Genomic DNA, 8,834 nt, shown 5'->3' on the forward strand with positions numbered 1-8,834 from the left:
AGGGATTTTGACTAAGGGTTATTCAACCCGAAATGCGTAGGTTTTACGCTCTGTACCATTTATATTCTTGAATAAAGAATCAATCGCATACCTTGATGCTGGAGCGTCTTTCTTTCAGTTTTTTAATAATCTCATACTGCATAGTTACCATTCACTTCCACATAATAGGCTACAGTACAACCGTATATGGAGGAGGTGAATATCGACACACAGTAAGTGTGCATATGTAAACCAGGTTTACAAGTCAGTCATTGTCCTGGGGTCCGATCTTGGGGACTAAGTATTTAGATACAGAATTAAGAGCATATTTAGTAGTAATGGGTGAGACCCAGTCAAATCTGGTGCTGTGCTTGCTAAAATAATGTTGTAAAAAATTTCCCATGCAAGGGGTATGACTGGGCAGATTTATAAAGGGCACATTGAGTAGTAAAAAAATGTTTCTATTCTGTATTGAGCTCCTACAGCAAATATCTTTATATTCAAGTACGGTTGTTGTTATGTTATGGTCTCCAAGAGCCGCATTGTAAGCAAGCACTATAGAAATCTACGGGCTCTCTTTACTCTTAGCATCTGTTGTCATGGTAATGCAGATTTGCTGCTTTTCCTTGGCTTTTTATAGGTTCTCTATCTTTTAAGCTAGATTTGAACAGTCATCCTTCTGTTTTAAGACCATCAATACTTTCTTTCAAAGCCTTTTGTTCTATTGCTATGCCCAAAAGGATTTCCTAATAACATGAAAGGAGCTATAGCAAAGGTGTTTTATATGGGCCAAGCCTTTTTTCCCCCTTTTTTGTGTTATGTCAGTCATTGCTTAAGGCTAAAGAAAACCCAGACTATGCCCAGAAGGATTTTATATTAACTTACAGTAAGTCGGAGCATGCATATTTTTACATGGGCAAAATAAGTCGTTTGTGATGTGAAACATTGCCTAAGGCTTTGTGAATACCAGGATTGTAAAGGACAAAATGAAAGAGATATTGAAATACTTGAAATACAATCACCTTGACAGTTTTTTTACATTATAAAACGTCAGATGTAATTTTATTAGACACAAAATTATGATTAGGCTGGAATGAGCATTGGGGCATGAGAGTGGCAGAGGCAGTCTGTTCTGTGAAGGAAGAAAGCAGTAGATGTGTAATATATGGAGTAGACATTGAAAGATTACCCATGTACATGACTAGTATGTGTCCATATACAGAATTCATCATATATATGTATATGTGTGTATATATTTACCTTACCATGTTTTAGTACACTATGTGATGGTGCATAACAATCAACCATGGGAACCTGTAGTATAACAGCTAAGTGGGTCATATTCCACCATATACACCTTCAGCAAGTAAGTTCAAGACCTGAAAAGCTGATGGTTATATTGTTTTTTTCTTTGCACGTGTTATCCCATTTTTCTTGGTTAGTTTTTTTTAATTTAATGTCCTTTTCCCCCTCTTCTCACTCCCTTATAAGCCACAGTGATCATGGAAGTTAATAATCCAACTTTGTAGGAATGCCCATGCTGGTAACTCTAAAGAAACAGTAAGGGAGACCAACTGAAAAGATGTGCTTTTATCTTGTTTTAAATCTTTTAATGATTTATATATGGATGATGTATAGACAGAATACACAGGATGATGTATGTGTAGTTTGTATGAATATTGTTGAAGTCTTGTATGAGTGCTGTATGTATTGGAGCTTTGGCAGTTAAAGGGATACTCCAGTGGAAACCAATTTTTTTTAAATCAATTGTATCAGTTGGCACTGAAAATAAAGAAGTCTGCTGCACCTTAACCATGAGTGCCTCCACAATTTACTCTCTTTACACTGGAAACTGTGTACTATGTTCCGGAGGATTGAGCACCGTGATTGTTGCTGTCAGGAACCTGCTCCCCCGTAGCGTGTATAGTTTGGCTGATTGCTGGAGCTTGCAAGAGACTTACTATATCGGAGACCTCAGTGCCAGTCTTTCTCTTTCCACGTTTGTTTAAAAAAAAAAATAATAATAGAGCCTGAACATGCAGACACAAAACACAAAGCTCCTTGCTATGCATCTCACACCCCTCTTGGACTCCCCGGTCCACCCTGATCAAGTGGATTTTATCCCAGCTCGAAAGGCACGCAATAATACCTTGAAGACCTTCTCAGTCATCCATTATGCGCAGACCAAGGGCGTCCCGTGTATGGTGTTGTCGTTATATGCGGAAAATGCTTTTGACCGGGTGGACTGGGACTTCCTGAGGGGGTCTTGATGCACTTGGGACTTAGTCCTTTGGCCCTTAGTCATATCTTTGCTTTGTATTTTGCGCCCACTGCCAGGATTAGGATAAATGGCTCTCTATCTTCCCCTCTGAAGAAATGGTACTCAACAGGGTTTCCCTCTTTTCCCTCTTCTCTATGTTTTGGTCATGGAGCATTTACACCACACCATACGCCTCCATCCTGATATGCAGGGTGTGCAGACAGGAGACATGCACCTTAAATGTTCGGCCTTTTCCGATGATTTATTCCTCTACATATCTTTGTCCGAGACCTCTCTCCCGGCGCTGCTGTCTGTCCTCGAGTGTGGCCATGAATGTTTCCCTTGACCCTGCCCGGACCCTGCATTTATGTAGCTCGTTTCCCTTTACTTGGCACCCTTCTTCCTTTCGTTATCTGGGTGTTCTTATTCCTAGAGGCCTCTCCCAGACAGTTGATCTGGACTTCACTGCTCTTCTCTCTCGCTTTAAATCTGACTTGCTTAAATGGGACAGTAAGGACTTTTCCTTAATTGGGCGTATTAACATTCTCAAAATAAATCTTCTGCCTCGCCTGCTCTATCTTTTTCAGACTCTTTCTGTGGTTCTACCGAAGGCTTTCTTTCAGCCTCTGTCTTCCCTCTTCTCTAGATTAATCTGGTCTGATTTCCATCATAGGGTAGCTATCCGTGTCCTCTCCCGTCCCAATTTGGACGGTCGTCTCGCCTATCCTGACCCTTATTATTACTATTTAGCAGCTTCCGCTTCCTGGATTCTTGATTGGTTTCATTATGCCTGTTCTAAGCTCTGGGTTCGCCTAGAAGCGACCCTTTCTCCGCTTCCTCTAATCTCACTCCCTTGGGTCCACCCCTCCCACTGGACTAAGTCAACACTAGCCTCCCTTCCCTATGTTGCCTGCTCGGTTATTCAGTTGTGTCTCCCTCACTTTTTTAAAATTGGGCCTGTTTAAACCTCTGGGTCCTATGACTCCGCTGGTGGGCAATCCAGACTTTCCGCCGGGTCTCTCATCTGCTAGATTCCTATCCTTCCCTACAACTGCTTTCCTTCCCTTGTCTCAAGTCCTCCAGTCGTTCTTGTTGAAATTGTTTGTCAGATATTTTGGGTGCTTCCTCTGCTACTGCCTTAGCTACTTTCCATTATGCCCTGCTTTGGCATTTTTATGACACATGGCGGGTGTCGGGTGATCTTCATAGAGAGGCCTCGGCTTTTGAGTGTCTAGCCTCGGACAAGCTGATGCACTTGGTTTCTACTATCTACTCCCAGCTTAATGGCAGGGACTCCCACGACCTCCTCCCATACCAGCGGGGTTGGCTTACAGAGCTTGACCACACACTTAGCTCCACTGACTTATCCTCCATTTTGGTGGCTTTGCAGGAAACCAACTTTAAGTTGTCTCGCTGGTACTGTGTTCCGTTCCAGCTGCATATTTTCTATCCTTTGGTCCCTGATGTGTGCTGGAGGTGTGGCCATCCTGGTGGTTCTCTTATACATATTTAGTTTTCCTGCCCCCTGCTCTCCGGTTACTGGACATCGGTCCGTACTCTCATCCAGGATCTGCCTCTTCCCTCTTCTCCCTCTGTACTGCTCTTATCCATGCTCCCGGAGTCCCTATGTCCCTAAGTAAAGGCCTGACCTGTATCTGTCGGCCACTAGACAGGTCATCCCTAGACGTTGGAAGTTGACCTCTCTGTTAATACTGCTGATGGTGTTGTTCCTTATGTTTCCCCGTTTAACCTCACCGGGATTTCTTTATTCTGTACCCCGAGCCTTTCAGCAATCTTTATTATTCCAATAAAGCTTTGAATTAGAAAAAAAAAATCTTGCTTGTTTGGCGGTAACTATACAGAAAACTTCCTTGTCTATACTATCACGTATTGGGCAAGGGACAAGTGAAGCCCTAGCATACTCACAGCTTCGGTACCTTCCTATTGCGTACCCATTCTAGACAACAGGTCCAAAACCATGAAGACGTTACCTTGCCTGCTACATGCTAGGCCAGAGAAGTTCAAAACAACCAACTACAATACAGTACAAGGTCGGGGAAAAGTATGAATAGACAGCACTAACAAAAAACACTAAAGACAAACACACAGTCAGTCAGTGTCAACAAGCCGAAGCCTATACCAGGTGGTCATGCATTAACAATGCCAAAATCAGAAGAGAAGTCAAGAGTGAATCCAAAGATCAGTATAACAGAATAGCCAAAAGTTCAGAGAGTGACAGCTTAATTTAATAGATACTTTCACAGACACCAGAGAAGTGACCAAAACCTCCTTTTATGTGTGGCTAGAAGGAGAATCCTGATAGGCTGAAGAAAACCTTGACCACACCCAAGCAACCAAAGGCGTTGTCATGGCAACTCATCTAAACAACAAGGCTGCAGAGTGGCATAATGGAGGTGGAGAGGAGGACCTGAAATATCTCTTTATCCCTATATGGTGTCTTCTGTAAGGATCTAGGGAGAGTACTTACCCTATGATATATATATATATATATATATATATATATATATATATATATATATACACACACACTATGGCATTGAGGCAGGTTTGAGGGCAATGAAAGGGGGTGTTTTCCAAGACCTTTATCCTAGGTGAGCTAGCAGACATGCTCATCAGGTGCCTAATTAATGAGGCCAGCAGAAGTGTGGTACATAATAGTCTGGGCTCTCCCCAGAAGACAGCAAGGTGGTCATATAGGGAGGAGGCAGGGGTCCTTGCGAGGAGCACACAGCTAGGCACTGTGAGTGATCCACAACAGTGAAGTGGACAGACAAGGAGTCTTAGTACATATGACAAAAGGCTGCAAACGCTGTGTGTGAACAGTGAGTGAAGGTTGCAGCAAGCCTGTGTTTTTTAAACTGGTGGAGACTAGCTTACCAGTGGATATAGAGGGAAGTGACTAATGTGTCATTAGTGGCTAGACACTGGGTTTTTATTCTATGTTTATATATTTTATTTATTTATTTATATTTATTTTCATTTGCATTTCTATTTTTTTATTTATTCCTGTTTTCATTTTATTTTTACTTGATTTTTATATCTACATCTATTTTTATTTCTATTTTCATTCAAATATTTATTCTTTTTATTCTTATCATTACTTTTTTATATATATTCATATTCAATATCTAAATCTTCATACCTATATTTTATTTTTATTTCTACATGTATCTATTCTTGTATCATTTAATCACTTTTAGCAATCCATAGCCCATTTTTATTTTATTGGATTTATTTTCATTTTCAGTTTTATGTACATCTCATCCATTATCCCTGATTGTTTTGGGTTTATACATAAATTTTTTGGTGTCATTTATCTTACCCTATTAGAAATATAGGAAGATATCAGTTTTCATGAATATATCAGTCTTTATACAGATATGAAGGTGAACAAGGTCTGATTGGTATATCTAGTTTCCCTCAGGATAGGAGGGATCCATTCCATGTTTTTTATTTTATTTTTTATAATGCTATCTCCATTCAGGAGAACATGTTAATCCATTCCATTTGTTAGGTACAACTGTCACCTAATGAGAAACAAATGTGGACCGGCTATTTAAACAGAGCACTTCTACTGATCCAACATACACACTTTTATCCTTTTATCTACGGAAGAAGCAGTAGTTTAACCATTCTGAGTACCCTGAAACATGTCTAGAGCTTCTGAATACAGCACTAGACTCACTGTTACCTGCCTTAGGAGATTCACACCCATGCATGATCGGCATCAAAACAGGTGCAGTGGAAGGCAGTTCCAGCTCCCTGACGACACCTGCCGGGAGATACACCGCATGAGAACATCACACTCCTGCCAGAGTGGCGGCTTAAACGGCAGTGCAGGGATCCAGCGAGCACAGCATTTGCACAAAGCGCTTATCATGAGTTACATCTCTGAGAGCTCTCCCAGTGCTCACGCAAACATTATAATCCAGATTGAGGTGACAGCCGCAGGAATCCACTCAGGTCTGCCGCAGCATGGGACCAGTGATGACACACTGGTGAGATGTATTAGAACTGTGTAAGATATTGCATATAATTGGACTTATCCACCACTATACCTAAGACTACTGATGTAAGGACTGTAGGGGTTTCACTCTGGGATCGTCCTTTGCCGTAGCCAAAGGACAAGTTTTTTCACAAACGGCAAACAGCAAGTCCTTTCTGCAATTCTGGCTCCTCGCCAGGTTTATTAAACAGGTTGCAGTATAAACTAAAATAAAAAAACATAAAAATAACACCTAGGCCGTCTAGCCACTTCACTACACATGTAGCATGCCCTGACTATTAACGGGGGGGGGGGGGGGGGGGGAGGGGAAATACACCCTTTCCTTGCCACACTGTCACATACCCCCCCCCTCTGCACAAAATTTGCGGCAGCAGCAGGAAATATACTGCGCATTCTTCACTCACTATATACACAGGGCTTTCTGGCAGCAGCCCTATGCATGCAGTGAGTCTTGGAGGTGGAGCCGCGCGTCACAGTCACGCCGGCACATGGCTCCACCTCCAAAACTTACTACATGCAATACAGTAACGGTGCTGTCATCTATTAATTTCATATCTCCCCCACTAGGGCCCAGTGGTGGAAAATATTATTTGTGCTTTTTATTAAACATGTGTTTAAATTTTATATATTATATTTTATGTAATAAATATTCTGTGAAATTGAAGCACGCTCTGTCTATTGTATAATTCCAACATTATGCACCATATTGTATGGTGGTGTCTTTGAGGTGTGGCTATTATTGTATGCTATTAGTTTGATTTAATCGTTTGGGATCGGTAATTAACCACATAGACCTCTGACATTATAGCTATGAGCTGCACACATTTGTTGTTTTATTTTAAATATAAGTTAGGAAGTTTTAAAGTGATATAAAAAACTATAGTAAAAGAACACTATAAGGCCAAGAATGCAAACATACAGTATATTCTTGGCACTAAAGTCCTAAAGTGCCTACTTAGGTGACTGTTTGGAGATTAACAGTAAGGACAGGGTTACACGTAGGTTATACACAGTGAATTTCCCACAGCAAAAAAACTGTGGCACAGCTGGAAATACGCTGCAAATTTTCCTATTAGCAGACAAAAATTTTTGAATATTCCCCATTCTGTTTATCATTTGTGTTTTAAATTTCATCTCATGCCATATCTTAAAATAGTAGTTGCAATACTACTGTATTGTGAATGGGACTAAAAAGGATGACCGATCTGCTTGATAATAGTGGATACCCAATTATCAGATCCTTATCTGCCTGACATCCTGGACGTGTCTGATTGACAAGTCATAAATAATATCTATAATTTTTGTTTTGTTAACCACTTTTAATTCAACAAGGTATAATAATTGTGATGTCCTTTAGACTGTTGGTACAAAGTCCACATCACTTTACAGTATATATTATAAAGAATGCTATTACAATAAGGCAAAGAATATATGTTTCTGAGCATCGGTTTGCCAAGGAAAAACATTTGCTTGGTTTGAAGCAATATTGAAAAACAATTATGAGAAAGTTAATGAAACTGTAAGCTTTATTTTATATTATTATATAACCATTTAGTTAAGAGACAGGAACAATAGCCCATCAAGGCAGAACAAAGGAGACAGGGAAGCGAACAAAACAAAACTCAGTTTGATGCAAGGTTTAGGAAATTAATTTGCAGAGTGATTACTGAATGACTCTATGCAAGTCTTCATTTCCATGTTTTAATAACTTCTTTATAGTTGATGGTAGAAGTCTAATAGTATCCCGGAAGCTGCTGCATGATAACAGATCTACTGCAATCCACTAAAGTTCATTGACCATAATTAACCCCTTAAGGACCCAGCCAATTTTCAGTGTAGGACACGGCCATTTTTTGCACATCTGACCACTGTCACTTTAAACATTAATAACTCTGGGATGCTTTTACCTTTCATTCTGATTCCGAGAATGTTTTTTGGTGACATATTCTACTTTATGTTAGGGGTAAAATTTTGTCGATACTTGCATCATTTCTTGGTGAAAAATTCCCAAATTTTATGGAAAAATTAAAAATTTGGAATTTTTTTAACTTTGAAGCTCTCTGCTTATGAGGAAAATGAATATTCCAAATAAATGATATATTGATTCACATATACAATATGTCTACTTTATGTTTGCAACATTAAGTTGACATGTTTTTACTTTTGGAAGACATCAGAGGGCTTCAAAGTATAACAGCAATTTTCCACAACATTTTCAAAATCGAAATTTTTCAGGGACCAGTTCTGTTTTGAAGTGGATTTGATGGTCCTTCTTATTAGAAATACCCCATAAATGACCCCATTATAAAAACTGCACCCCTGAAAGTATTCAAAATGACATTCAAAAGGTTTGTTAATCCTTTAGCTGTTTCACAGGAATAGCAGCAAAGTGAAGGAGAAAATTCAAAATCTTCATTTTTTAAACTGGCATGTTATTGTAGACCCAGTTTTTGAATTTTTACAAGGGGTAAAAGGAGAGAAATCTTCCTAAAATGTGTAACCCAATTTCTCTCAAGTAAGGAAATACCTCATATGTGTATGTCAAGTGTTCGGCGGGCACAGTAGAGG

Source organism: Hyla sarda, chromosome 1 (genome assembly GCF_029499605.1).
Source record: "Hyla sarda isolate aHylSar1 chromosome 1, aHylSar1.hap1, whole genome shotgun sequence".
NCBI classification, from domain to species: Eukaryota; Metazoa; Chordata; class Amphibia; order Anura; family Hylidae; genus Hyla; species Hyla sarda.